The 26,951-nt window shown below is 35.4% G+C and overlaps 1 protein-coding gene across 14 annotated transcripts in view; it reads left to right on the top strand.

Moving 5' to 3' along the window:
* The window catches only part of LOC129640338 (uncharacterized), a 478,862-nt gene that overhangs the window by 371,618 nt on the left and 80,293 nt on the right, over positions 1-26,951 (top strand). The window contains exon 1 of one of the 14 annotated variants that reach the window (XM_055565618.1): positions 23,375-23,574. The exons of the other annotated variants lie outside the window; for them this stretch is intronic. The gene's annotated coding sequence lies outside the window, so the exon portion shown is untranslated. Of the gene's footprint in view, positions 1-23,374; positions 23,575-26,951 lie in introns of those variants that run through there. 14 annotated transcript variants of the gene reach the window in all.

Raw genomic sequence — 26,951 nt, 5'->3', positions numbered from 1 at the left:
ACCAAAACAGATTTACACCAAGACATATAATTAAGATGGTAAAAGTTAAGGATAAAGAGAAAAGTCTAAAGGCAGCAAGAGAAAAACATTCAATATACAAGGGAATTTCAATTAGGCCATCTGCTGATTTCTCTGTAGAAACTTTGCAAGTCAGAAGGAAGTTGCATATATATTCAAATTGCTAAAAGGGAAAGCCCTGAAACCTAGGATACTCTACCCAGCAAAATTATAATTTAGAATACAAGGGGAGATAAATAATTTCTCAGAAAGCAAACACTGAAAAAACTAATCAGTACAAAACCTACTATAAAAAAGATATTGAAGAATGTTTTCTAAATTAAAAAAAAAGTAAGAACCTATTAGAAGGGAACCCTTCTGCATTGTTTGAGCAAATGTACATTGGTGAAGCCATTATGGAAAATATTGTGGAAGTTCCTTTAAAATTAAAAATAGAGTCATCATATAGTCCAGCAATGTATATAGGCACATATACATAAAATATGAAAATTCTAACTTGAAAAGATGCATGTACCCTAGTGTTCATGGCAGCACTACTTTCAGTAGCCAAGACATGGAAGCAACCTAAATGTCTATCAACGGATGAATGGATAAAGAAGTTGTGGTGCATATATCATTGTTGATTAGTTGTTAAGTCATGTCTGACTCTTTGTGACCCCATGAACTCCAGCATGCCACACTCCTCTGTCCTCCACTGTCTCCCAGAATTTGCTAAAATAAATGTCCATTGCATCAGTGATGCTATCTAACCATCTCTACCTCTGCCACCCACTTCTCCTTTTGCTTTCAGTCTTTCCCAGCATCAGGGTCTTTATCAATGAGTCAGCAATTTCCACAGCTGGCCAAAGTATTAGAGCTTCAGCTTCACCAACAGTCCTTCCAGTGAATATTCAGGGTTGATTTCATGTAGGATTGACTGGTTTGATCTCCTAGCTGTCCAAGGGACTCTCAAGAGTCTTCTCCAGCACCACAGTTCAAAAGGATCAATTCATTGATGTTCATCCTTCTATACGGCCCAACTCTCACATCCATACATAACTACTGGAAAAACCATAGCTTTGCCTACATGGACCTTTGTCAGCAAAGTTTTGTTTCTGCTTTTTAATATGCTATCTAGTTCATAGCTTTTCTTCCAAGGAGCAAGCGTCTTTTAATTTTATGACTGCAGTCACTGCTGTCAGTGATTTTGGAGATCAAGAAAATAAAATCTGTCACTGCTTCCACTTTTCCCCCTTCTATTTGCAGTGAAGTGACAGGAATGTTCACCGGGATCTTGTATTTTAAATGTTGAAATTCAAGCCAGCTTTTACACTCTCCTCTTTCACCCTTATTAAGAAGCTCTTAGTTCCTCTTGCTTTCTTCCATTAGAGTGGTATCACCTGAATGTCTGAGGTTGTTGATTTCTCCCAGCAATCTTGATTCCAAATTGTGATTCATACAGCCCAACATTTTGCATGATGTACTTTGCATATAAGTTTAATTAGCAGGGTGACAATACACACCTTTGTCATACTCCTTTCTCAATTTGGAACCAGCCAGTTGTACCCTGTTTGGTTCTAACTGCTGCTTCTTGATCTACATACAGGTTTCTCAGGAACTAGGTAAGATGGTCTGGTATTCCCATCACTTTGAGAATTTTCCACAGTTCGTTGTGATCCACACAATCAAAGACTTTAGCATAGTCAATGAAGCAGAAGTAGATATTATTCTGGAACTCCCTTGCTCTCCATGATTGAATAAATGTTGAAAGTTTGATCTCTTATTCCTCTGTACCTTTTCTAAATCCAGCTTATACATCTGGAAGTTCTTAGTTCACATATAGCAGAAACCTAGCTTGAAGGATTTTGAGCATAAACTTGCTAGCATGTGAAATGAGCATAATTGTATGGCAGTTAGAACATTCCTTGGCAATGCTCTTCTTTGGAATTGAAATTAAAACTGACCTTTTCCAGTCCTCTGGCCACTGCTGAGTTTTCCAAATTTGCTGGCATATTGAGTACAACAGTTTATCATCTTTTAGGATTTGAAATAACTCAACTGGAATTCCATCATCTCCACTAGTAATCTCCACTAGTTTGTTGGTAGTAATGCTTCCTAAGGCCCACCTGACTTCACACTCCATGATGTCCAGCTCTAGGTGAGTGAGCACATAATCATGGTTATCCAGGTCAATAAAACCTTTTTTGTATAGTTCTTTTGTGCATTTTTGCCATCTCTTCTTAATCTCTTCTACTTCTGTTATGTCTCTACCGTTTCTGTCATTTACCATGCCCATGCTTGCATGAAATGTTCCCTCAATATCTCCGATTTTCTTGAAGACATCTCTAATCTTCCCGATTGCAGTGTTTTCCCCTATTTCTTTGCATTGTTTGTTTAAGAAGTCCTTCTTATCTCTCCTTGTTATTCTCTGGAACTCTGCATTCAGTTAGGTTTAATCTTTCCCTTTGCCCCTTTTGTTTCACTTCATTTATTAGCTATTTATAGAAACCTTCGCAGACAACCAGTATGCCTTCTTGCATTTATTTTTCTTCAGGATGGTTTTGGTCACTGATTCCTATATAGTGTTGTAAAATTCCACCCATAGTTCTTCTAATCCCTTAAATCTGTTTGTCACCTCCACTGTATAATCATAAGGAATTTGATGTAGGCCATACCTGAATGGACTAGTGCTTATTCCTACTATCTTCAGTTTAAGCCTGAATTTTGCAATAAGGAGCTAATGATCAGAGCCACAGCTAGCTCCAGGTCTTGTTTTTACTGACTGTGTAGAGCTTCTCAATCATTGGCTGCAAGGAACAAAATCAATCTGATCTCAGTATTGACCATCTGGTTATGTCCATGTGTGTAGAGTCATCTTTTGTTTTGTTGGAAAAGGGTGTTTGCTATGACTAGCATGTTCTCTTGACAAAACTCTTTTAGACTTTGCACTCTCTATTTTGTATGCCAAGGCCAAATTTGCCTGTTTTTCTGGGTATCTCTTGACTTCTTCGGTTTGGGAAGATCCCCTGGAGAAAGGAAAGGCTACCCACTCCAGTATTCTGGCCTGGAGAATTCCATGGACTGTATAGTCCATGAGGTTGCAAAGAGTCAGACACGACTGAGTGACTTTAACTTTCACTTGACTTCCCTGTGCTTCCCAGGTGGCGCTAGTGGTTAAGAACCCACCTGCCAGTGCAGGAGGTGTCTGAGCACTACATCCCTGGGTCAGGAAGATCCCCTGGAGGAGGGCATAGCAATCTGCTCCAGTATTCTTGCCTGGAGAATCCTATGGACAGAGGAGACTGGCAGGCTACAGTCCATAGGGTCGCAAAGAGTCGAACACGACTGAAGCAACTTACCACACTTGTCTTCCTCCGTTTGCATTCCAATATGCTATAATGAAAAGGACATCTTTTTTGATGTTAGTTCTAGAAGGTGTTATAGATCTTCATAGAGTCAGTCAACTTCAGCTTCTTTGGCATCAGTGGTTGGGGCATAGACTTGGATTACTATGTTGAATGGTTTGCCTTGGAAATGAACCTAGATCTTTGTGTTATTTTTGAGGTTTTACACAAGTACTGCATTTCAGGCTCTTTTGTTGACTATGAGGGCTACTCCAGTTGGTCTGAGTGATTATTGCCCACAGTAATAGATATAATGGTCATCTGAATTAAATTCACCCATATACTTCCATTTTAGTTCGCTGATTCCTAAGATGTCATGGTAAATCTTGCCATCTCCTGCTTGACTATCTAACTTACCTTGATTCATAGACCTAACATTCCAGGTTCCTATGCAGTTTTGTCCTTTACAACATCAGAGTTTGCTTTCACCACCAGACACATCAACAACTGAGCATCATTTGCACTTTGGCCCAGCCTCTTCATTCTTTCTGTAACTCTTAGTAATTGCCCTCTATTCTTCCCCAGTAGCATATTGCACACCTCTGACCTGAGGGACTTCTCTTCTGATCTAATATATTTTTGCCTTTTCTTACTGTTCATGGGATTCTCGCGGCAAGAATACTAGGGTGGTTTGCCATTCCCTCCTCCAGTGGACCACATTTTGTCAGAACTGTTTACTGTGACCCATCCATCTTATGTGGAGCTGCACAGCAATGGGTCATAGCTTCATTGAATTATGCAAGTCCCTTCACCATGACAAGGCTGTAATCCACGAAGGGAATGTGTGTGTGTGTGTGTGTGTGTGTGTGTGTGTGTGTGTGTGTGTGTGTAGTCTGTGTGTGTGTGTGGTCCGTTGCTCAGTCATGTCCAACTGTAGCTTGCCATGCTTCTCTGTCAATGGAATTTTCCAGGCAAGGATATTGGAGAGGGTCTCCATTTCCTACTACCCAGGGAGTCTTCCCAACCCAGGGATTGAACCTTCATTTCTTGTGTCTCCTGCATTGGTTTCTTTTCAAGTGCACCACCTGAAAAGCTCAAACCCACATTCTCCTACATTTCAGGCAAATTCTTTACCACCGAGTCACCAGGGAAGCCCCTATATATTTATTGCATGCATGTGTGCTAAGTTTCTTCACTCGTGTCTGACTCTTTGGAACCCTATGGACTATAGCCTGCCAGGCTCCTCTGCCCATGGGATTCTTCAGGCAAGAATACCAGAGTGGGTTGTCATGCCCTCTTCCAGAGTATCTTCCCAACGCAGTATCTTCAAACCCATGTTTCTTAGGTCTCCTGCATTGTCAGATGTGTTCTTTACATGCTTATCCAGAAAAAGCATGAAATCATGCCATTTGAAGCAACATAGTTAGTAGAGTTTTACACACCAAGTGGAGTGAGTTAGACAGAAAAAGACAAATATATGATATCACTTATATTAATATATGGAATCTAAAAAAAATACAGAGGAACATACTTATAAAACAGAATTAGACTCACAGAGATAGAAAACAAGTACGGCTACAAAATGGGAAAGGGGGTGAGGAATATATTAGGAATTTGGGATACTATTAAGTATTTGGGATCCATACTTACTACTAAAATAAGTAACAAGAACCTACTGTATAGCACAGAGAACTATATTCAATATCTTGTAATAACTTATAATGGAAAAGACTGAAAAAGAAAAAAAAATGCATGAATACATGTATAACTGATTCACTGCTGTACACCTGAAATGTAAATCAACTATATACTTCAATAAAAAATTAAAATTAAAAAGAACCTTTTGGAAAGCAAAAATAACAGAAGAAAAGGAAAATATATAATAAGGATTGAAGATTACTTAAATAACTGTCCTGTAGATTAAAAAAAAAAAAAATTTTTAAAAGCGAGTATAACTAAAATAAAGAGTTAAGGTATGCTTGGTGGGACCAGGTCTTGGTGCTGAAATTTGGACATCTGTGAGTGTTCACTCTGATCAGTATTTTCTGGGGCTTTTGCTACCAGTACCCTTGCTCTCACAGTGGGCTATAGTCAAAACGTGGCTCCCCTTGAGACCCTCTAAAACCTCTAGGAAAGTGTACCAAGGTTTCTATGGAAGTACTGCTTTGTGATGAGCCCCAGTGCATGTGAGACCCTGTGTGTGCCCTCCAAGAATGGAATGTCTGTTTCCTACAACCATGTGGAGCTCCTGCACTCAAGCTCTGCTGTCTTTCAAGGCCAAATGTTGTGTGGGTTCTTCCTCATAGAACCTCTAATTTCTAATGAAATTAGAAGACAGTTGCTTTTTGGCAGGAAAGCTATGACAAACATAGACAGTGTTTTAAAAAACAAAGACATCACTTTAGTGACAAAGGTCTGTATAGTCAAAGCGAGGCCTTTCCAGTAGTTGTGTATATATGTGAGAGTTGGACCATTTCTGTTTTTGTGCAGTACCATACTGTCTTTATGACTATAGCTTTGTAGTATAATATGAAGACTGGGAGGTCTATTCTTCCAGGTCCATTTTCCTTTCTCAAAATTGCTTTGACTATTCAGGTGTTTTGAGTTTCCATACAAATTATATTTAAAAAAATGTTCTAGTTATGTAAAAAATGCCATTGATAATTTGATAGGGATTACATTGAATCTGTAGATTGCTTTGGATAGTATAGTCATTTTCACAATATTGATTCTTCCAATCCAAGAACATGGTACATTTCTCCATCTGTTTGTTTTCTCTTTGATTTCTTTCATCAGCATCTTATAGTTTTCTGCATACAGGTTTTTTCTCTTTTCAGGTAGGTTTATTCTTAGGTATTTTATTCTTTTTGTTGCAACAGTGAATGGTATTCTTTCCTTAATATTTTTTCTGATATTTTATTGTAAGTATATAGGAATGCAAGGGATATTTGTGTATTAATTTTATATTCTCTGCCTTTACTGAAATTGGTTATTGTCTCTAGTAATTTTCTGGTTAACATCTTTTGGATTTTCTATCATGTCATCTGCAAACCGTGAGTTTTACTTCTTTTCAATCTAGAATCCTTTTACCTCTTTTTCTTCTCTAATCGTCATGTCTCACACTTCCAAAATTATACTGAATAATAGTGGTGATAGTGGGCACCCTGTCTTTTTCCTGATCTTGAAATAAATGCTTTCAGTTTTTCCACCATTGAGAATAATGTTTGCTGGGGGTTTGTCATAAATGGCCTTTATTATGATGAGAAAGGTTCCTTCTGTTCTGATTTTTTGAAGACTTTTTATCATAAATGGGTGCTGAATTTTATCAAAATCTTTCTCTGCCTCTATTGAGGTGATTATATGGTTTTTATCTTTAAATTTGTTAATATGATGTATCACAGAGGTTGATTTGCATGCATTGAAATATCCTTGCATCCCTGGGATAAACCCCACTTGATCATGGTGTATGATCCTTGTAATGTGCTGTTGGGTTTTGTTTGCTAGAATTATTTTGAGGATTTTACATCTATGTTCATCAGTGATATTGGCCTGTTATTTTCTTTTTTGTGTGTGGCATCTTTTTCTAGTTTTTGTAACAGCATGATGGTGGCCTTGTTGAATGAGGTTGGGAGTTCTTTTCCCTCTGCATTTTTTAGAAGGGTTTGAGGAAGATGGGTGTTAGCTGTTCTCTAAACGTTTTTTAAAAAATTCACCCGTGAAGCCATCTGGCCTTGGACTTTCGTTTATTCAAAGTTTTTTTTTTTTTTTTCTTTCTTTTTATCACAGTTTCAATTTCAGTGCTTCTGATTAATCTCATATTTTTTATTTCTGGTACAGTCTTGGAATGTTGTATGTTTCTAACAATTTGTCCATTTCTGTCCATTTTTTGGCATATAGCTGCTCATAGTAGTCTCTTATGATCCTTTGTATCTCTGCATTGTATGTTGTACTTCTTTCTAATTTCTAATTTTATTGATTTGAGTCTTCTCCCCTATTTTGCTTGATGAGTCTGGCTAGTGGTTTGTCAATTGTTTATCTTCTCAGGAACAGACTTTTAGTTTTCTTGAACTTTGTGATTATTTCCTTCATTTCTTTTTTTTTTTTCCCCCTTCATTTCTTTTTAAGTTATCTGTACTCTGATCTTTATCATTTCTTTCCTTCTACTAATGTTATGGGTGTTTTGTTCTTTTTCCAGTTGCTTTAGATGTAAGCTTAGGTTGTTTGATGTTTTTCTCATTTTTTGAGATAGGCTTGTATTGCTGTATACTTCTCTCTTAGCACTGCTTTTACTGTATTCCATAGGTTTTGAAATGTAGTGTCTAGATTGTCATATGTTTCTAATTTTTTTTTATTTCCTCATTGATTTATTCAGTGACCTTTTGATTACTTAGAGTTGTAATGATTAGCCTCCATGTGTTTGTATTTTTTTAGTTTTTTTTTTTTTTTTCCCTGAAATTGATATCTAGTCTTATAGTGTTGTGGTCAGAAAAAAAAAAAATACTTGATACAATTTCAATTTTCTTAAATTTACCAAGGTTTGATTTTTGCCCAAGATGTGATCTATCCTGTAGAATGTTCCATATGCACTTGAGAAAATTGTGAATATTTCTGCTTTTGTATGGAATTTCCTATAGATATCAATTAGGTCCATCTAGTCCAATGTGTCATTTAAAGCTTGTGTTTCCTTATTTTCTGTCTGAAAGATCTGTCCAGTGGTGTGAGTGGAGCGTTAAAGTCCCCTACTATTATTGTTTTACTCTAATTTTACCCTTTTATGGTTGTTAGCATTTGCTTTATGTATTGAAGTGCTGCTATGTTGGGTGCATGTATAGTTATAATTGTTATATCTCATTTTAGATTGATCCCTTAATCATGATGCAGTGTCTTTTCTGTCTCTTATAATGGCTCTTATTTTAAACTCTATTTTATCTGATGTGAGTATTGCTACTCTCACTTTATTTTGAAATCAATTTGCAGCTCCTGGCTTTCAGTCTGTGTGTGTCTTTCCTTCTAAAGTGGGCTCATATCAACAGCTTATATAGGAATTTTGTTTTTGTATCCATTCAGTCAGTCTGTGTCTTTTGGTTGAGGCATTTAATCCATTTATATTTAAGGTAATCCTTGATATGTATGTTACAATTTAGTTTATTGCTTTTGGTTGGTTTCTGTAGGTCTTTTCTTTCTATTCCCTATCTAGATAACTTCCTTTAGCATTTGTTGTGATGCTGGTTTGCTGATTCTGAATTCTCTTATCTTTTGCTTAACTTTAAAGCTTTTGATTTCTCTGTCAAATCTGAGTGAGATCCTTGCTGGGATGAATAATCTTCTTTGTAGTTTTTTTTTTTGTTTTTTTTTTTTTTTTTCCTTTCATTACTTTAAGTATATCCTTCCACTCACTTCTGACCTGCAGAATCTCTACTGAAAGATAAGCCATTAACCTTATGGGGATTCTCTTGTATGTTATTTGTTGCATTTCCCTTGCTACTTTTAATATTTTTTTCTTTGTGTTTAATTTTTGTTACTTTGATTAATATGGGTCTTGGCATGTTTCTATTTGGGTTTACCCTGTATGGGACTCTCTGGTCTTCCTGTACTTGGGTAGCTATTTCCTTTCCCATGTTAGGGAAGTTTTCAACTATAATCTCCTCAAATATTTTCTCTATTTTCTCTAACCTTTTTTCTCTTATTCTTCCAGGACCCTTTTAATTCTAATGTTGATGCACTTAATGTTGTCCCAGATGTCTCTGAGGCTATTTTCATTTCTTTTCATTATTTTTTATTTATTCTTCTTTGCTTCAGTTATTTCCACCATCTTATCTTCCAGCTCTCATATCCTCAGTTATGTCTGCCTCAGTTATTCTGTGATTGGTTTCCTCTAGTGTATTTTTTTTTTATTTCAGTCATTGTGTTTTTCATTGCTGATTGTCTGTTGTTCTTTATTTCTCCTAAATCCTTGTTAAACATTTCTTGCATCTTCTTAGTCTATGCCTCCATTCTAATTATCTGTGCCTCCATTTTATTTCTTAGATTTTGAATCATCTTTACTATAATTACTCTGAATTCTTTTTCAGGTAGACTGCTTATTTTCTCTTCTTTTAATTGGTCTTTTGGGGTTTTACCAGGCTTCTTCATCTGCTACATATTTCTCTATCTTTTCATTATGTTTAATTTACCATGTTTGAGATATTCTTTCTGCAGTCTGCAAGGTCTTAGTTCCTTTTTACTTCTGGAGTCTGCCCCCAGTGTGTATGTTTGATCCAGTACCTTGTGAAGGTTGCCTGGTGGGGAGACTGGTGCCTGTGTTCTAGTGGGTGCAGCTGGATATTATCACTCTGAAGGGCAGTACCGTGTTCAGTGGTGTGTTTTGGGGTGTCTATGAACTTGGTATGGCTTTTGGCAGCCTGTCTGCTAGTGGGTTGAGTGTGTTCTTCTTTTGCTAGTTTTTTTTTTTTTTTTAAATTTTATTTTATTTTTAAACTTTACATAACTGTATTAGTTTTGCCAAATATCAAAACCACAGCTACAGCTAGTCCTGCCTCTGGCACCCATGAAGCCTTTGATGGTGGCTGGCTGGCGTGCCTACCTCTGGGGTCACAGACCACGGCCTCAGGCTTGCCCCACCACGGCACTCACCAAGGTGGTGTCCTGCCATCTGTGATCATATGGAGTTAGAGTTTCCCCTGATAGTGATCTAGGGCTTCCCTGGTGGCTCAGATGGTAAAGTGTCTGCTTGCAGTGCGGGAGACCCAGATTTGATCCCTGAATTGCGAAGATAAACCTGGAAAAGGAAATGGCAACACACTCCAGTACTCTTGTCTGGAAAATCCCATGGGCAGAGGAGCCCCTGATAGGCTACCTTCCATGGGGTCACAAAGAGTGGGACACGACTTCACTTTCACTTTCTGATAGTGATCTCTTGCCTGTCTTGGTTGGCCCAGGCTTTTCCCTGGACTCCTTCAGCTGTGTTATACTAGCCCCCTCAGAGTATCTTCACAGCAGTAAATCCCAGTCCTCTCATGAGGATCTAACCTCTGAAACCTGAGCCTCAACACCCAGCCCCCACTCACCTTGGCAGGTGTGCAGGCAAGCATCTCAGGCTGGGAATTGCTGGTCACACTGATCTCGTGTTGAATTCTGCACCTATTGCTGGGCTCACCTCTGAGCTTCTGACGCTCCCCTCTGTCCCTGCCTGTAAGGGAATTTCCCAGTATGTAGAAAATATTCCTCTTTCACAGCTCCCTCCCAGAGGTGCAAGCCCCATCCCAATTCCTTTGTCTCTTTTTATCCTTATTTCTTTTGTCCTACCCCATTATGTGGAGATAAACTTGCCTCCTTAGAAGTCTGAGGTCTTCTGCCAGTTTCAGTTGGTGTTCTGTAGAAGTTGTTCCATGTGGAGATGTATTTTTGATATATTTGTGAGGAGGAATATGATCTCCATATCTTACTCCTCTGCCATCTTGAAAGTCCCCCTCATTGTTTTTATTTGTATTTCGCTATTGACTTTGGAGAAGGCAATGGCACCCCACTCCAGTACTTTTGCCTAGGAACTCCCATGGATGGAGGAGCCTGGTAGGCTGCAGTCCATGGGGTCGCTAAGAGTCAGGAACGACTGAGCGACTTCACTTTTACTTTTCACTTTCATGCATTGGAGAAGGAAATGGCAACCCACTCCAGTGTTCTTGCCTGGAGAATCCCAGGGACAGAGGAGCCTAGTGGGCTGCCGTCTATGGGGTCGCACAGAGTCGGACACGACTGAAGCGACTTAGCAGCAGTAGCAGCATTGACTTACGATGTTAAGTATCTTTTCATATGCCTATTTGCCATCTGTAGATCTTCTTTGTTGAGGTGTCTGTTAAGATCTTTGACCTATTTTTCAGTTGGGTTGTTTGATTTCTTATTGTTGAGTTTTAAGTAGTCTATGTATATAATTGGAGAAGGAAATGACAACCCACACCATTCTTGCCTGAGGAATCCCATGGACAGAAGAGCCTGGCAGGCTACAGTCCATGGGGTCCCAAGAGTCTGACATGACTTAGTGACGAAACCACCATGTATATATTGGATACCAGGTCTTTATCAGACATGTGTTTTGTAAAGAATGTCTCCCATCCCATAGCTTCTCTTCTCATTCTCTTGATAGTGTCTTGCACAGAGTTAACTTTTTTAATTTTAATGAAATCCAAATTCTCAATTTTTCCTTTAGCAAGTCTTGCTTTGATGTTGTCTCTAAGTAGTCATAACCAAACCCAAGATCACCTAGGTCTTCTGTGTTATCCTCTAGTAATTTTAGAGTTTTGTTTTATATTTAAGCCTCTAATCCATTTGATGTTAATTTTTGTGAAAGGTATAGGTCTCTGTCCAGATACATTTTTGCCTGTAGATGTCCAGATTTTTTTCCACATCATTTATTAAAGACTATCCTTTCTCTTTTGTAAAAGATAAGTTGATTGCATTTGTGTGGATGTATTTCAGCCTTCTCTATTTTGTTCCATTGATCTATTTGCCTATTCTTTTGCCAGTACCACACTATATTGATTACTATGGTTCTATAGTAAGTCTTGAAGTGCGCTGGTAGTGTCAATTCTCCAACTTTGTTCTTTCCCTTTAAATATTCTGTTGGCTATTATTGGACATGTGCCTTTTCATATAAACCCCATAATATTTGTTGATATCCATAAAATAACTTGCTGGGGTTTTGATTGGGATTGCCTTGTATCTGTGTGTCACATTGGGAATAACTAACATCTTGACAATTTTGAATTCTCCTGATCCTGAGCATGGACTATCCTTTTATTTAGATCATTATTGATTTCTTTCATCTGAATTTTATAGAATCCTAATATTGCTCTTATACATATTTTGTTAGATTTATACCTAAATATTTCAAGGTTTTTTTTTTTGTTTAACTAAATGGTATTGTGTTTTTAATTTTAAATTCTAATTGTACATTTATGATATAGAAGAAAGCAAATGGCTTTTGTATATTAGCTTTACTATATTAATAATTCCTCACAATAGTTCCAGGTTTCTTTTGGTTATTTCTTTGGGAATGTCCACATAGGCAATCATGCCATCTGTGAAGAAGGATAGTTTTACTTCTTTTTTTCACACTCTGTATACCTTTTATTTTCTTGTCTTAATGCATTAAGTAGGACTTACATTACAGTGTTCAATAGAAATGGTGCAATGAGACATCTTTGTGTTGTTTCTGATCTCAGCAAGATAACATCTAATTTAACACCATTAATATGATGTTAGCTATAGATTTTATGCATATTCTTTATTAATTTGGGAAAATTCCCCTTTATTCCTAGTTCCCTGAGACTTTTTAACTAGAATGGGTTTTGGATGTTTGTCAATCACTTTTTGGCATCTATCAATATGAAGATATGATTTTCTTTCTTTAATCTATTTATGGGATGGTTTACATTAATTTGTATTTCTATGTAGAAACCACCCTACATACCTGCAATAAATCCTTCTTGGTTGTTGTGTGTAAGTTTTTTTTTTTTTTTTTAATATATTATTGGTTTCAATTTGCTGATTCTTTGTTGAGGATTTTTGTATTCATTGATTTTTAACTAGTAAACCTGAAATAAAACTCACTTTGTCTTGGTGGATAATTCTTATTATATGTTGCTGAAATTTATTTGTTAATAATTTTCTGTCTCTATTGATAAGGCAGATTGAACTTTAGTTTTCTTTTTGTGCAGATAGCTGGTTTTGCTGTTAAGGTAATGTTAAGTTCATAGACTTATTTGAAAAAAAATTATTGGAAGAAATATGTAGAACGGGTGTTAATTCATCTTTAAATGTTGATGGAATTCTCCTGTGTAAACTTTTAGACCTGGAATTTGGGGGGTATAAATTGTGTATTAAATTTCCTTGATAAGCATAAAATTTTCCAATTATCAATTATATTTTTGGTAAATTATGGTAATTTGTGTCTTTTCAGGAATTTATCCATTTGATCTGAATTATCAAATTTCTGTGGGTTTAGTAGTTTGTAGTATTACCCTTTTTTGCCTACAAGTTCTGTAGTGATATTTCTTGTTATTCTTGATATATTAATCTGTATTCTCTACCTTTTCTTTTTTCAGTCTTGCTAGAATTCTGCCAGTTTTATTGATTTTTTCCAAAAAACTACTTTTATTTTCATTTATTTTCTCTATCATGGTTCTGTTTTCAGTTTCTTTGATTTCTATTCGGCATTTGTTATTTACTTTCTTCTACTTGCTTTGAATATATATTTTTAATTAATTAGGGCTAATTACTTTACAATATTGTGGTGTTTTTTTCCATACATCAGCATGAATCAATCATGAGCATACATGTGTCCCACCATCCTGAAGCCCCTTCTACCTCCCTTCCCACCCCATCCCTCTGGGTTGTTCGGAGCACCAGCACTGAGTGCCCTGCTTCATTCATCAAACTTGCAATGGTCATCTATTTTACATATGATAATATACATGTTTCAATGCTATTCTCTCATATCATCCCACCCTTGTCTTCTCCCACAGAATCCAAAAGTCTGTTCTTTACATCTTTGTCTCTTTTGCTGTCTTGCATATAGGGTTGTCATAATCCATCTTTCTAAATTCCATATATATGCATTAATGTACTGTATTGGTGTTTCTCATTCTGCCTTATTTCACTCTGTATAATAGGCTCCAGTTTCATCCACCTCATTAGAACTGTCTCAAATACATTCTTTTTCTATAGCTGAGTAATATTCCATTGTGTATATTTACCACAACTTCCTTACCCATTTGTCTGCCAAAGGACATCTAGGTTGCTTCCATATCCTAGCTATTGTAAACAGTGCTGCGATGAACATTGAGGTACATGTGTCTATTTCAATTCTGGTTTCCTCACTGTGTATGCCCAGCAGTGGGATTGCTGGGTCATATGGCAGTTCTGTTTCCTGTTTTTTAAAGAATCTCCACACTGTTCTCTATAGTGACTGTACTAGTTTGCATTCCCACCAACAGTTTTCTCCATGCCCTCTCCAGCAATTATTGTTTGTAGACTTTTTGATGGTAGCCATTCTGACCAGTGTGAGATGATACCTCATTGTGGTTTTGATTTGCATTTCTCTGATCATGAGTGATGGTGAGCTCTTTTCATGTGTTTGTTAGCCATCTGATGTCTTCTTTGGAGAAATGTCTGTTTAGTTCTTTGGTTCATTTTTTGACTGGGTCATTTATTTTTCTCATATTGAGCTACATGAGCTACTTGTATATTTTTGAGGTTAATTCTTTGTCAGTTGCTTTGTTTTCTATTCTCACATTCTGAAGGCTACCTTTTCACCTTGCTTATTGTTTCCTTCTTGTGCAAAAGCTTTTAAGTTTAATTAGGTCCCATTTGTTTATTTTTTATTTTTATTTCCATTACTCTGGGAGGTGCATCATAGAGGATCTTGCTATGATTTATGTCAGAGAGTGTTCTGCCTATGTTTTCCCCTAAGAGTTTTATAGTTTCTGGTCTTACATTTAGATCTTTAACCCATTTTGAGTTTATTTCTGTGTATGGTGTTAGGAAGTGTTCTAGTTTCATTCTTTTACAAGTGGTTGACCAGTTTTCCCAGCATCACTTGTTAAAGAGATTATCTTTTAGCCATTGTATATTTTTGCCTCCTTTGTCAAAGGTAAGTTGTCCATAGGTGTGTGGATTTATCTCTGGGGTCTCTATTTTGTTCCATTGATCTCTATTTCTGTCTTTGTGCCAGTACCATACTGTCTTGATGACTGTAGCTTTGTGTATAGTCTGAAGTCAGGTACGTTGATTCCTCCAGTTCTTTTCTTCTTTCTCAAGATTGCTTTAGCTATTCAAGATTTTTTGTGTTTCTGTACAAATTGTGAAATTATTTGTTCTAGTAAAGTTGCAGAATATAAAATTAATACACATAAATCCCTTGCATTCCTGTATTAGTATTGCATAATAACAATGAGAAAACAGAAGGAGAACTTAAAGAAACCATCCCATTCACCATTGCAGTGAAAAGATTAAAATACTTAGGAATGAATTTACCTAAAGAACAAAAGATATATATATATATATATATATATATATATATATATATATATATAACATTGATTAAAGAAATCAAAGATGACACAAATAGATGGAGAGATATACCGTGTTCTTGGATTTGAAGAAACAATATAGTGAAGATGAGTATACTACTCAAAGCAATCTATAGATTCAACACAGTCCCTATCAAGCTTTGGATATATTTTGCCCTTCTTTATCTAGATCCTTGAGGTAAGAGTTTAGATTATTAATCTGACACTTCTTTTCTAACATAAACATTTAGTGGCATAAATTCCTTCTTCAATGCTGCTTTAGCTATGTCTCACATATATGTTGTATTTTAATTCAATTAATTGTATTTTTATTTCCTTTGAGTCTTGTTCTTTAACTCAATGATCATTTATGAATGTGTTGCTTTTTTTTTCCAAATGTGTAGTGATTTTTGCTATCTTTATGTTTTTGATTGCTAATTTCATTCCATTTGTCCAAATCGGAGTACAGAAATATTTTTTTCTCCCTTTCCCTCAGCATTTGCAATATAATTACCTTGAATATTTCCTTTATATACCGTGAGAACCACTTAAGACAGTGATCTAATTTTTACTTCATTCATCAACATAATTTAGAAAAGTCAAGAAAAGGAATACCCTTATATTTAATCCATAATTTTATATTCCAATTATTCTTTATTTCTAATGTTCCAACATTACTTCTTTTATCATTTATTTCACCTTTTTAATTTGTTAAATTTTTGAAATATAGTTCAAAATAAAATAAGATATTTAAAGCTTACATCATTATAATTTGGAATATTGTGTAATATTACATTATGAAATAATTCCTCTCATCTAATTCATTAACATATCCATCACATCACATATTTATTTCATGACAGTATTTAATCCTACTTTCTTAGCATATTTCAATTACACAGTACAGTGTTACCAACTGCAATCAGCATGTTATACATCAGACCCAATACTTTTATACATCTTATAGCTGAAAATGTGCACTTTTTTAAAAAACTAGTTTCTATTTCTCACAACCTGAAGCCCCTGGTAGGCAATTTTATACTCTGTTTCTATGATTTTTAATTTTATTTTTATTTCATATAAAAGTGGTTATATTCAGTATTTGACTTCCTCTTTTTGCCTTGTTTAACTTAATATCTCAGACCTGCAGATGGCAAGATTTGCTTCTTTCTCATGTCTGAATAATATTCTATTGTGTGTGTGTGTGTGTGTGTGTGTCCCTTCTTTATCCATTCATCTAGTAGTGGGCATTTAGGCTGTTTTCTGTTGTGAATAATGTTGCAGTGAGCATAGGAGTACATGAACCTTTTTGTATCCTGTTTTTACTTCCTTTGAATATATACCAAGAGGTGAAATCATTGTATTATATGGTAGTTCTATTTTTAATTTATAAAGGAATCTCCATTCTGTTTTTCATAGTGGCTGAACCAATTTACCTTCCAATTCACTAGTGCACAAGGATTCCCTTTTCCTCACATTCTCACACACATCTGTTATCCTTTACTTAATGATAGCCATTCTGTCAGGTGCAAGGTCACATCTTGTGATTTTCATTTGCATTTCCCAGATGATTATTGATGTTGAGCACCTTTTTATGTACCTGTTGGCCATCTGTATGTCTTTGTAAAATTGTCTAATCAGTTATTATGCCTATATTTAAACTGGATTCTTTGCCTTTTGCCTACTGAGTTGTATGAATTTATTATATGTTTTGAATATTAACTCCTTATTAGATACATTATTTGCAAATATTTTCTCTCTTTTCATAAGTTGCCTTTGTTGATGGTTTCCATTTTTGTTCAGAAGATTTTTATTTTGATGTAATTTAACTTAATTTTTGTCTTTGTTACCTTTGCTTTTGGTGTCTAATCCAAAAAATCTTTGCCAAGGCTAATGTCAAAGTGCTTGAACCTTGTGTTTTATACAGAAGTTTTATAGTTCAGGAATTAAATTTAAGTTTTTAACCCATTTTGAATTTATTTTTGTGCCTGGTGTAGGAAAGGGGTTTATTTTCATTCTTTTGCATGTTGAAGTCCACTTTTCTTAATATTATATATGTTTTATAAATTAAGGATTTCTTTTATTTTAATATGAGCAGTATTTCCTTGAAATAATATATTTTTCCCCATTGGGTAAAAAAAGAAAAGTATTATAATGACACATGAAAATTATTTCAAAGTACCTGCAAAAGAAACCAGCACAACACTGTAAAAATAAAAAGAAAAATTCCTAATACTATATATTAAAGGGACTATTCCTTCCCCATTATTTATTCTTGACTCCTTTGTCATAAATTAATTGACCATATGTACATGGGTTTATTTCTGGACTCTGTTCCATTCATTTGCGTGTTTTTACATCATACCATTTTGATTACTATAGTTTTGTGACTATAGTTTGAGATCAGGAAGTGTGATGCTTCCACCTATTTTCTTATTTCTTAAGATTGCTTTGGCTATTTGCAATCTTCTATGGTTCCATGCAAGCTTTAGTATTTTTTTTTCCTATTTCTGTAAAAAATACCACTTGAATTTTGATAGGGATTGCATTATATCAATAGATTGCATTGATTATTATGGAAATTTAATGATATTAATTCTTCCAGTCCATGAGCAAGGAATAACATTTCATTTATTTATGTCTTCTTCACTTTCTTTCATCAACATCTTACAGTTTAGAATGCACAGATCATTCACCTCTTTGGTTAAATTTATTCTAAATTATTTTATTCTTTCTAATGCTTTTATTTACAATTTCATATTAGGATTGTTTTCTTTATTTATCTTTCTAATAATTCATTTATATATATGTAGAAATGCACAGATTTTTGTATGGTAATTTTGTATTCTGTAAGACTATTGGTATGGATTTGAGAGTTGGACTATAAAGAAAATTGAGCGCCAAAGAATCGATGTGGTAAAAGAATTGAAATGTGGTGTTGGAGAAGATTCTTGAGAGTCCCTTGGACTGCAAGGAAATCCAACCACTCAATCCTAAAGGAAATCAGTCCTGAATATTCATTGGCAGGACTGATGCTGAAACTCCAATACTTTGGCCACCTGATGCAAAGAACTGACTCATTTGAAAAGACCCTGATGCTGTGAAAGATTGAAAGTGGTAGGAGAAGGTGACGACAGAGGATGAAATGGTTGGATGGAATCACTGACTCAATGGACATGAGTTTTAGTAGGCTCCAGGAGTTGGTGATGGACAGGGAAGTCCATGTGTCTCAGATGAAGATATAAGATTTATGTGTATATATATATATATATATATATATATATATATATATATATATAGTTTTACTGGAGTGAGGGTGATCATAGGATTTTTATTCTTCAATTTGTTAAAGTAGTGTATCACATTGCTTGATTTACAAATGTTGAGCTGTCCTTGTGACTCTGAAATTAATGCAACTTGATCATGATATATGATCATTTTTATATATTTTTCCATTCAGTTTGATATATATATATATAATATTCCATTATGTATATATGTATATATATCAGATAAATAATATATGATTATATACATATATAATTATATACATGTATGTACATGTTATGAATGTATATATTAATTATGTTGTTCTTTAGTCAGTACGTTGTGTCTGACTCTTGCAACCCCATGAACTGTCACCTGCCAAGCTCCTCTGCCCATCGGATTTCCCAGACAAGAATGGTGGAATGGGTTGCCATTTCCTTCTTCAGGGGATCTTCCTAACACAGAGTCAAACCTGCACTGACCCATCAAGGAAGCCCACATATTAATTATATATATATATGTATATATTTACATATATGTAATTATATATGTATATAATCTCACAACTTTTTTGATTCATCTGTTACTTCTATATCTTGGCTATTTTAAATGTTGCTGCTATGAACACTGGGGTACATGTGTCTTTTTGAATTACTGTCTTTGTTTCCATTGATGTAAACTCAGAAACAGAATTTCCAGATCATACTGTAGTTCTGCGGTTTCCCAGGTGGCATCCGTGGTAAAGAGCCCACCTGCCAATGCAGGTGACATAAGAGACTTGGGTTCAATCCCTGAGTTGGGAAGATTCCCCTGGAGGAGAGCATGGCAACCCACTGCAGTATTGTTGCCTGGAGAACCCCATAGGGTCACAAAGAGTCAGAAACAACTGAAGCGACTTAGTACATGGTAGTTCTGTTTTAGTTTTGGAACAGCCTCCATTCTATTTTCCATTGTGACTGCACCAATTTACATTCTCACCAACAGTTTACTACTGTTTGAGTTTCTTCTCATCCTAACCATCTCGATTTTATTTTTGTATATGGTGTGGAAAATGTTCTAATTTCATTCTTTTGCACATAGCTGTCCACTATTCCCAGCAACACTTATTGAAAAGACTATCTTTTCCCATTGTATAGCCTTCCTTCCTTTGTCATATTATTTGACCATAAGTTCATGGGTTTATTTCAAGGTGGTCTATTCTGTTCCATTGATCTGTGTGTAGATTTTTGTGTCAGTATAATATTATTTTGATTACTGTAGCTTTGTATTATAATCTGAAGTCAGACAGCATGATATCCCCCCAAATTTGTTCCTTTTTCTCAAGATTCCTTTGAATATTTGGGATCATTTGTGATGTATACAAATTTTAGGAACTCTTTGTTCTAGTTCCGTGGGAAAAAAATGTCGTGGGTTTTTGGTAGAGATAGCATTATTTGTGTAGATTACTTTGTGTACTATGGCCATTTTAACAACATTAATTCTTCTAATCCATGAATATATGATATCTTTCCATTTGCATGTATCATATTCAATTTCTTTCACAAATATTTTATAGCTTTCAGAGTATATGTCTTTCAATTCCTTGATTAAATTTATTCCTAGTTTATTTTTTATCATTTTTGATGCAGTTGTAAAAGGTATTATTTTCTTGTATTATCTTTCTGATAGTTGATTATTAGTGATAGAAAAGCAACAAATTTTGTATATTAATCATGTATCCTATAGCATTACTGGATTCATTTATTACTTTCAATAGGGTTTTGGTGGAGATTTTAAAGTTTTCTGTATATAGTATCATGTTATCTGAAAATAATGACAGTTTTACTTATTCCTTTCCAATTTGGAATGTATTTTATTGCTTTTTCTTATTTGACTGCTGTAGCTGAGATTTCCAATAATATGTTAAATGAAAATGCCAGCATCCTTATCTTTTACCTGATTTTATAGGAAGTGATGAAATCTTTTCACCATTGAGTATGATATTAGATGTAGGTGTTTCATAAATGGCCTTTTAGGCTGAGACATTAATGAGTGTTTTTATCATATTACCAATAACATCAATGAGAGTTTTTATCATATATCAGAGTTGAATTTTGTCAAAAGCTTTTTTGACATCTATTGAGGTTATCATAGGATTTTTATTCTTCAATTTGTTAAAGTAGTGTATCACATTTCTTGATTTACAAGTGTTTAGCTGTCCTTTTGACTCTGAAATTAATGCAACTTGATTATATAATCATTTTAATATATTTTTGGATTCAGTTTGCTAATATTTTTAAGGTTCTTTCATTTGTATTCATCAAAGACATTGACCTGTAGTTTTCTTTCTTTCTTTTTTTTTTCCTAGTGTCTTTTTCTTATTTTGATAGCCAGGTAACGGTGACTTCATAAAGGTGAATCTGGGCATGTTTCCACCGCTTCAATTTTTTGGAATGGCTTGAAGAAAGATATTAGTGTTTCCTTTTATGTTTGGTAGATTTCCTCTCTGAAGCTGCTCGGTCCTTAACTTTTTTCTGATGGAATTATATATTACAAATCCAGTATGACTACTAGTGAACAGTCTGCTCTAATTGCCTGTTTCTTCTTGACTCTGTCTTGTCAGGTTGTATAATTCTAGAAATTTGTGCATTTCTTCTAGTTTGTCCAATGTGTTGGCATATAACCATTCATAGTACTCTCTTATGAGTTTTTATACCTCTGTGGTATTAGTATTTGCTTATTCTTATGTATTTCTTATTTGGATTATTTTACTGCTCTCTCTTCTCCATGAGACTAGCTAAGGGTTTGGCACTTTTGTTATTTTCCAAAAAGATCGAATGGTTTCATTGTTCTCTGGTTCTATTATTTTTCTATTTTATTATTTCCTCTCTGACCTTTACTGTTTTCTTCTTTCTGCTGACTTTTTTTTTTTTCTAATTCCTTTAGGTGGTATGTTAAGCTGTTTGAGATTTTTCTTCTTTCCTAACGTAGGCCTATATCACTATGAATTTTCCTCTTACTACTTCTTTTCTTGCATCACATAGATTTTGGACAGTTGTTTTTCCTTTTTCATTTGTCTCAAGGTATATTGTGAAATCATCTTTGATTTCATCATTAACAAACTGATATTTTAGTAGCATGTTTAGTCTCCATGTTTTGTTTTTTCCAGTTTCCTTCCTGTGATTGATTTCTAATTTCATACCATTGTGGTTGGAAAATCTAAACTTGATATAACGTCTGTCCTCTTGACCTGGTTGAGATTTCTTTTGTTGCTAAGCATGTCATCTATCCTGATGAACATTTATGTACACTTGAAAAGAGTTTATATTCTGCTATTTTGAGATGGAGTATCCTGTAGATAATAAATATCTGATCCAACTGGTCTAATGTATCATTTAAGGCTCAGTTCAGCTCAATAGCTCAATCATGTCTGACTCTTTGCCAGCCCATGAACTGCAGCATGCCAGGCCTCCCTGTCCATCACCAACTCCAGGAGTTTACTCAAACTCATGTCCATTGAGTCAGTGATGGCATCCAACCATCTCATCCTCTGTCATCCCCTTCTCCTACCACCTTCAATCTTTCCCAGCATCAGGAACTTTTCTACTGAGTCAGTTCTTTGCATAAGGTTGCCAAAGTATTGGAGTTTCAGCTTCAGTCTCAGTCCTTTCACTGAATATTCAGGACTGATTTCCTTTAGGATGGACTGGTTGGATCTCCTTGCAGTCCAAGGGACTCTCAAGAGTCTTCTCCAACACCACAGTTAAAAAGCATGAATTCTTTGACACTCAGCTTTCTTTATAGTCCAGATCTCACATCCATACATGACTACTGGAAAAACGGTAGCTTTGACTATACGGACTTTGTTGGCAAAGTAATGTCTCTGCTATTGAATATGCTATCTAGGTTGGTCATAACTTTCCTTCCAAGGAGTGTCTTTTAATTTCATGGCTGCAGTCACCATCTGCAGTGACTTTTGAGCCCCCCAAAATAAACTCTTTCACTGTTTCCATTGCTTCCCCATCTATTTGCCATGAAGTAATGGGACCAGATGCCATGACTTTAGTTTTCTGAATGTTGAGTTTTACCCCAAATTTTTCACTCTATTTCAGTTTCATCAAGAGGAACTTTAGTTCTTCTACAGTTTCTGTCATAAGGATGGTGTTATCTGCATATCTGAGTTATTAATATTTCCTCCCAGCAATCCTGATTCCAGCTTGTGCTTCATCTATCCCAGCGTTTCTCATGATGTACTCTACATATAAGTTAAATAAGCAATATGACAATATACAGCCTTGATGTACTCTTTTCCCAATTTGGAACCAGTCTGTTGTTCCATGTCCAGTTCTAACTGTTGCTTCCTGACCTGCATACAGATTTGTCAAGAGGCAGATCAAGTGGTCTGGTATTCCCACCTCTTTCAGAATTTTCCACAGTTTATTGTGATCCACAGACTCAAAGGTTTTGCATAGTCAATAAAGCAGAAGTAGATGTTTATCTGAAACTCTCTTGCTTTTTTTGATGATCCAACGGATGTTTGTAATTTGTTCTCTGGTTCCTCTGCCTTTTCTAAATCTAGCATGAACCTCTGTAAGTTCACAGGTCACGTACTGTTGAACCCTGGCTTGAAGAATTTTGAGCATCATTTTGCTAGTGTGTGAGACGAGTGCAATTGTGCTGTAGTTTGGACTTTCTTTGGCATTGCCTTTCTTTAGGATTGAAATGAAAACTGATCGTTTCCAGTCCTTTGGCCACTGCTGAGTTTTCCAAATGTGTTGGTATATTGAACGCAGCACCTTCACAGCATCATCTTTCAGGATTTGAAATAGCTCAACTGGAATTCCATCACCTCCACTAGCTTTGTTCATAGTGATGCTTCCTAAGGCCCACTTGACTTCACATTCCAGGATGTCTGGTTCCAGGTGAGTAATCACACCATTGTGATTATCTGGATCATGATGAGCTTTTCTGTATAGTTCTTCTGTGTATTCTTGCCACCTCTTCTTAATATCTTCTGCTTCTCTTAAGTCCATACTATTTCTGTCCTTTATTGTGCCCATCTTTGCATGAAATGTTTCCTTGGGATTTCTACTTTTCTTGAAGAGATCTCTAGTCTTTCCCATTCTGTTGTTTTCCTCTATTTCTTTGCATTGATCACTGAGGAAGGCTTTCTTATCTCTCCTTACTATTCTTTGAAACTCTGCATTCAGATGGGTATATCTTTCCTTTTCTCCTTTGCCTTTTGCTTCTCTTCTTTTCACAGCTGTTTGTAAGGCCTCCTCAGACAATCATTTTGCTTTTTTGCATTTCTTTTTCTTGGGGATGGTCTTGATCCCTGCCTCCCATACAGTTACATGAACCTCTGTCCATAGTTCTTCATGCACTCTGTCTATCAGATCTAATCTCTTGAATCTATTTCTCACTTCCACTGTATAATCATAAGGGATTTGATTTAGGATATACCTGAATGATCTAGTGGTTTTCCCTACTTTCTTCAATTTAAGTCTGAATTTGGCAATAAGGACATCATGGTCTGAGCCACAGTCAGATCCCCATCTTGTTTTTGCTGACTATATAGAGCTTCTCTATACAGGAGAAATAGAGTGGCCATCATAGTCAACAAGAGTCTGAAATGCAGTACTTGGATGCAATCTCAAAAATGATAGAATGATCTCTGCTCATTTACAGGGCAAACCATTCAATATGTCAGTAATCCAAGTCTATGCCCCAACCAGTAATGTTGAAGAATCTGAAGTTGAATGGTTCTATGAAGACCTACAAGACCTTCTAGAACTAACACCCATAAAAGATGTCCTTTTCTTTATAGGGGACTGGAATGCAAAATAGGAATTCAAGAAATACCTGGAATAACTGGTAAATTTGGCCTTGCAGTACAGAATGAAGCAGGGCAAAGGCTGATAAAGTTTTGCCAAGAAAACGCATTGGTCATTTAAGACTATTATTTCCTTATTTTCTGTCAGGATAATCTGTCCATTGATATAAATAGGATGTTAAAGTTCCCTACTATTTTTGTATTACTGTCAGTTTTTCCCTTTATATCTGCTAATATTTACTTTATATATTTATGTTTTATTATATTAGTTGCATATGTATTAATGACTGTTACATTCTCTTCTTGTGTTAATCCTCTTATTATTATACCCTTCTTTCTGTAGATTTTGTTTTAAACTCTATTTTGTCTAATCAAGAGTTACTTATCCCTACTTTCTTATCACTTCCATTTTCTTAAAATATCTTTTTCCATACCTTCACTTTCAGTCTGTGTGTGACTTTAGCTCTGAAGTGAATCTCTTGGGAGCTGCATATTGGTTGATCTTTGTTTTTTTTTATCCAGTCATTCATCCTATATATTTTGATTAGAACATTTAGTCTATTGACATGTAAAGTGATTATTGGTAGACATGTAATTTTTGTCATTTTGTTACTTGTGTTTTTGTTTGCTTTTGTAGTTCATCTCTGTTCTTTCTGTCTCCTTTTATTTTCTTCCCTTGTGTTCCTTTCTCTTTAGTTTTTTTCTGTATTTGATATGCAGTTACCATTGGGCTCATATATATTGACTTATTAGTATATCTATGACTTACCTGGTGGCTCAGTGGTAAAGAATCCACCTGCCTGTGAAGGAGCCATGGATTCAATCCCTAGTTGGGAAGATTCCCTGGAGAAGAAAATGGCAACCCACTTTAGTATTCTTGCCTGGGAAATCCCATGGACAGAGGAGCCTGGTGGACTACAGTCCATGATGTCACAAACGAGTTGGGCATGACTTAGTGACTAAACAACAACAACATAACTATATTTGCATGTTTTTAATTACTAGCCATTTAAGTTCAAGCACTCTAAAAGTTATACATTTTTATTTCACCCTACATGTTTTTGGTGTCATATTTTACATCTTCATATTTATTCCATCATTCTTCATTGATGAGCTCTTTTAGATTTTTGCTTATTCTATAAGTTTTTTTTTAATCTCTCTTTCAAATATAAATGATAATCTTGCTAGGTAGATTATCCTGGGTTGCTTCTTTCAGCACTTTGAATGTATCATGCCATTCCCTTCTGTCCTCCAAAATTTCTGCAAAAAAAGCAGCTGATAACCATATGTGGATTACTTTGTATATGACTTTATTTTTCTCTAGATGCCTTCAAAATTATCTCTTAATCTGTAACTTTTGGCATTTTGGTTATGTTATGTCTTGGTATGGGTTCATTATGTTTGGGACCCTCTGTTCTTCCTGTACATAGATATATGTTTCCTCTTTCAGGTTTGGGAACTTTTCAGCTATAATTTCACCAAATATATTTTTGACCCTTTTCTCTCTCTCTTCTCTTTCTGGAACCCACATAAAGCAAATGTTGGTACACTGAATGTTTTTTCAGAGGTCCTGTAAATGGTTCTCATTTTTTAATTTGTTTTTCTTATTGCTGTTCTAAATGAGTGATTTCCATTTTTCTATATTCCAGATCTCATTCATTTCTCAGTGTCACCTAGTCTGTTGTTAATTCATTCTTGTCTGTTTTTTCCTTTCAGTTAATATACTCTTCAGTTCTGACTGGTTCCTTTATTTTCTAACTACTTGTTAAAATTCTGTGTGTATTCTTTTCCATAATTCTGTTAGCATTCTTATTGCTAATACTTTTATTTTGCTTAAAAGCATAGGCTCTTGGACTCTGAATCAGAAAGTCCTTGGAAATCATCTAGTACAGAGAATGGCAAACTTTTTCTGTAAAAGACTAAACCTTAAATATCTGTTGCTTACCAGGTCAAATACACAATGTTCTCAACTGTTGAAAAAATTATTCTCACTGATGAGATAATGGATGTTACATTTTACCTTTTTATATAAAATGTGAAAAATTTCTGTTGCTCTTAGGCCATACAAAAACATGGTGGGCTAGATTTGACCCATGGGAATACTTTGTTAGTCCCTCATCTTGCTCGTGTCATCTTAAACTGGGCTAGACTTAGAATGCCTGTTGAAAATACTTGGATATTATAACTTATTTCCTTGACTTTAAATTGTAATCGGGAAATCTTAGTAGTGATGCTTTCCCAAAGTAAGCCTCTAGTGAAATGTACAATGTACAATGATGGAGCTACTTTTCAAACAGACCACTGAAGAGTCAAACTCCATTGAAGAGTCAAATTCCTTTAAAAAATAAAGGGGTTCCTTGCCATGCTCTCTCCCTATTCCCTTTAAACTCCTTGCTGCTGCTGCTGCTAAGTCACTTCAGTTGTGTCCGACTCTGTGTGACCCCATAGACGGCAGCCCACCAGGTT

This window comes from Bubalus kerabau, chromosome X, assembly GCF_029407905.1.
Source record: "Bubalus kerabau isolate K-KA32 ecotype Philippines breed swamp buffalo chromosome X, PCC_UOA_SB_1v2, whole genome shotgun sequence".
Taxonomy (NCBI): Eukaryota; Metazoa; Chordata; class Mammalia; order Artiodactyla; family Bovidae; genus Bubalus; species Bubalus kerabau.
This window is presented reverse-complemented; position numbering and strand designations above follow the sequence as displayed.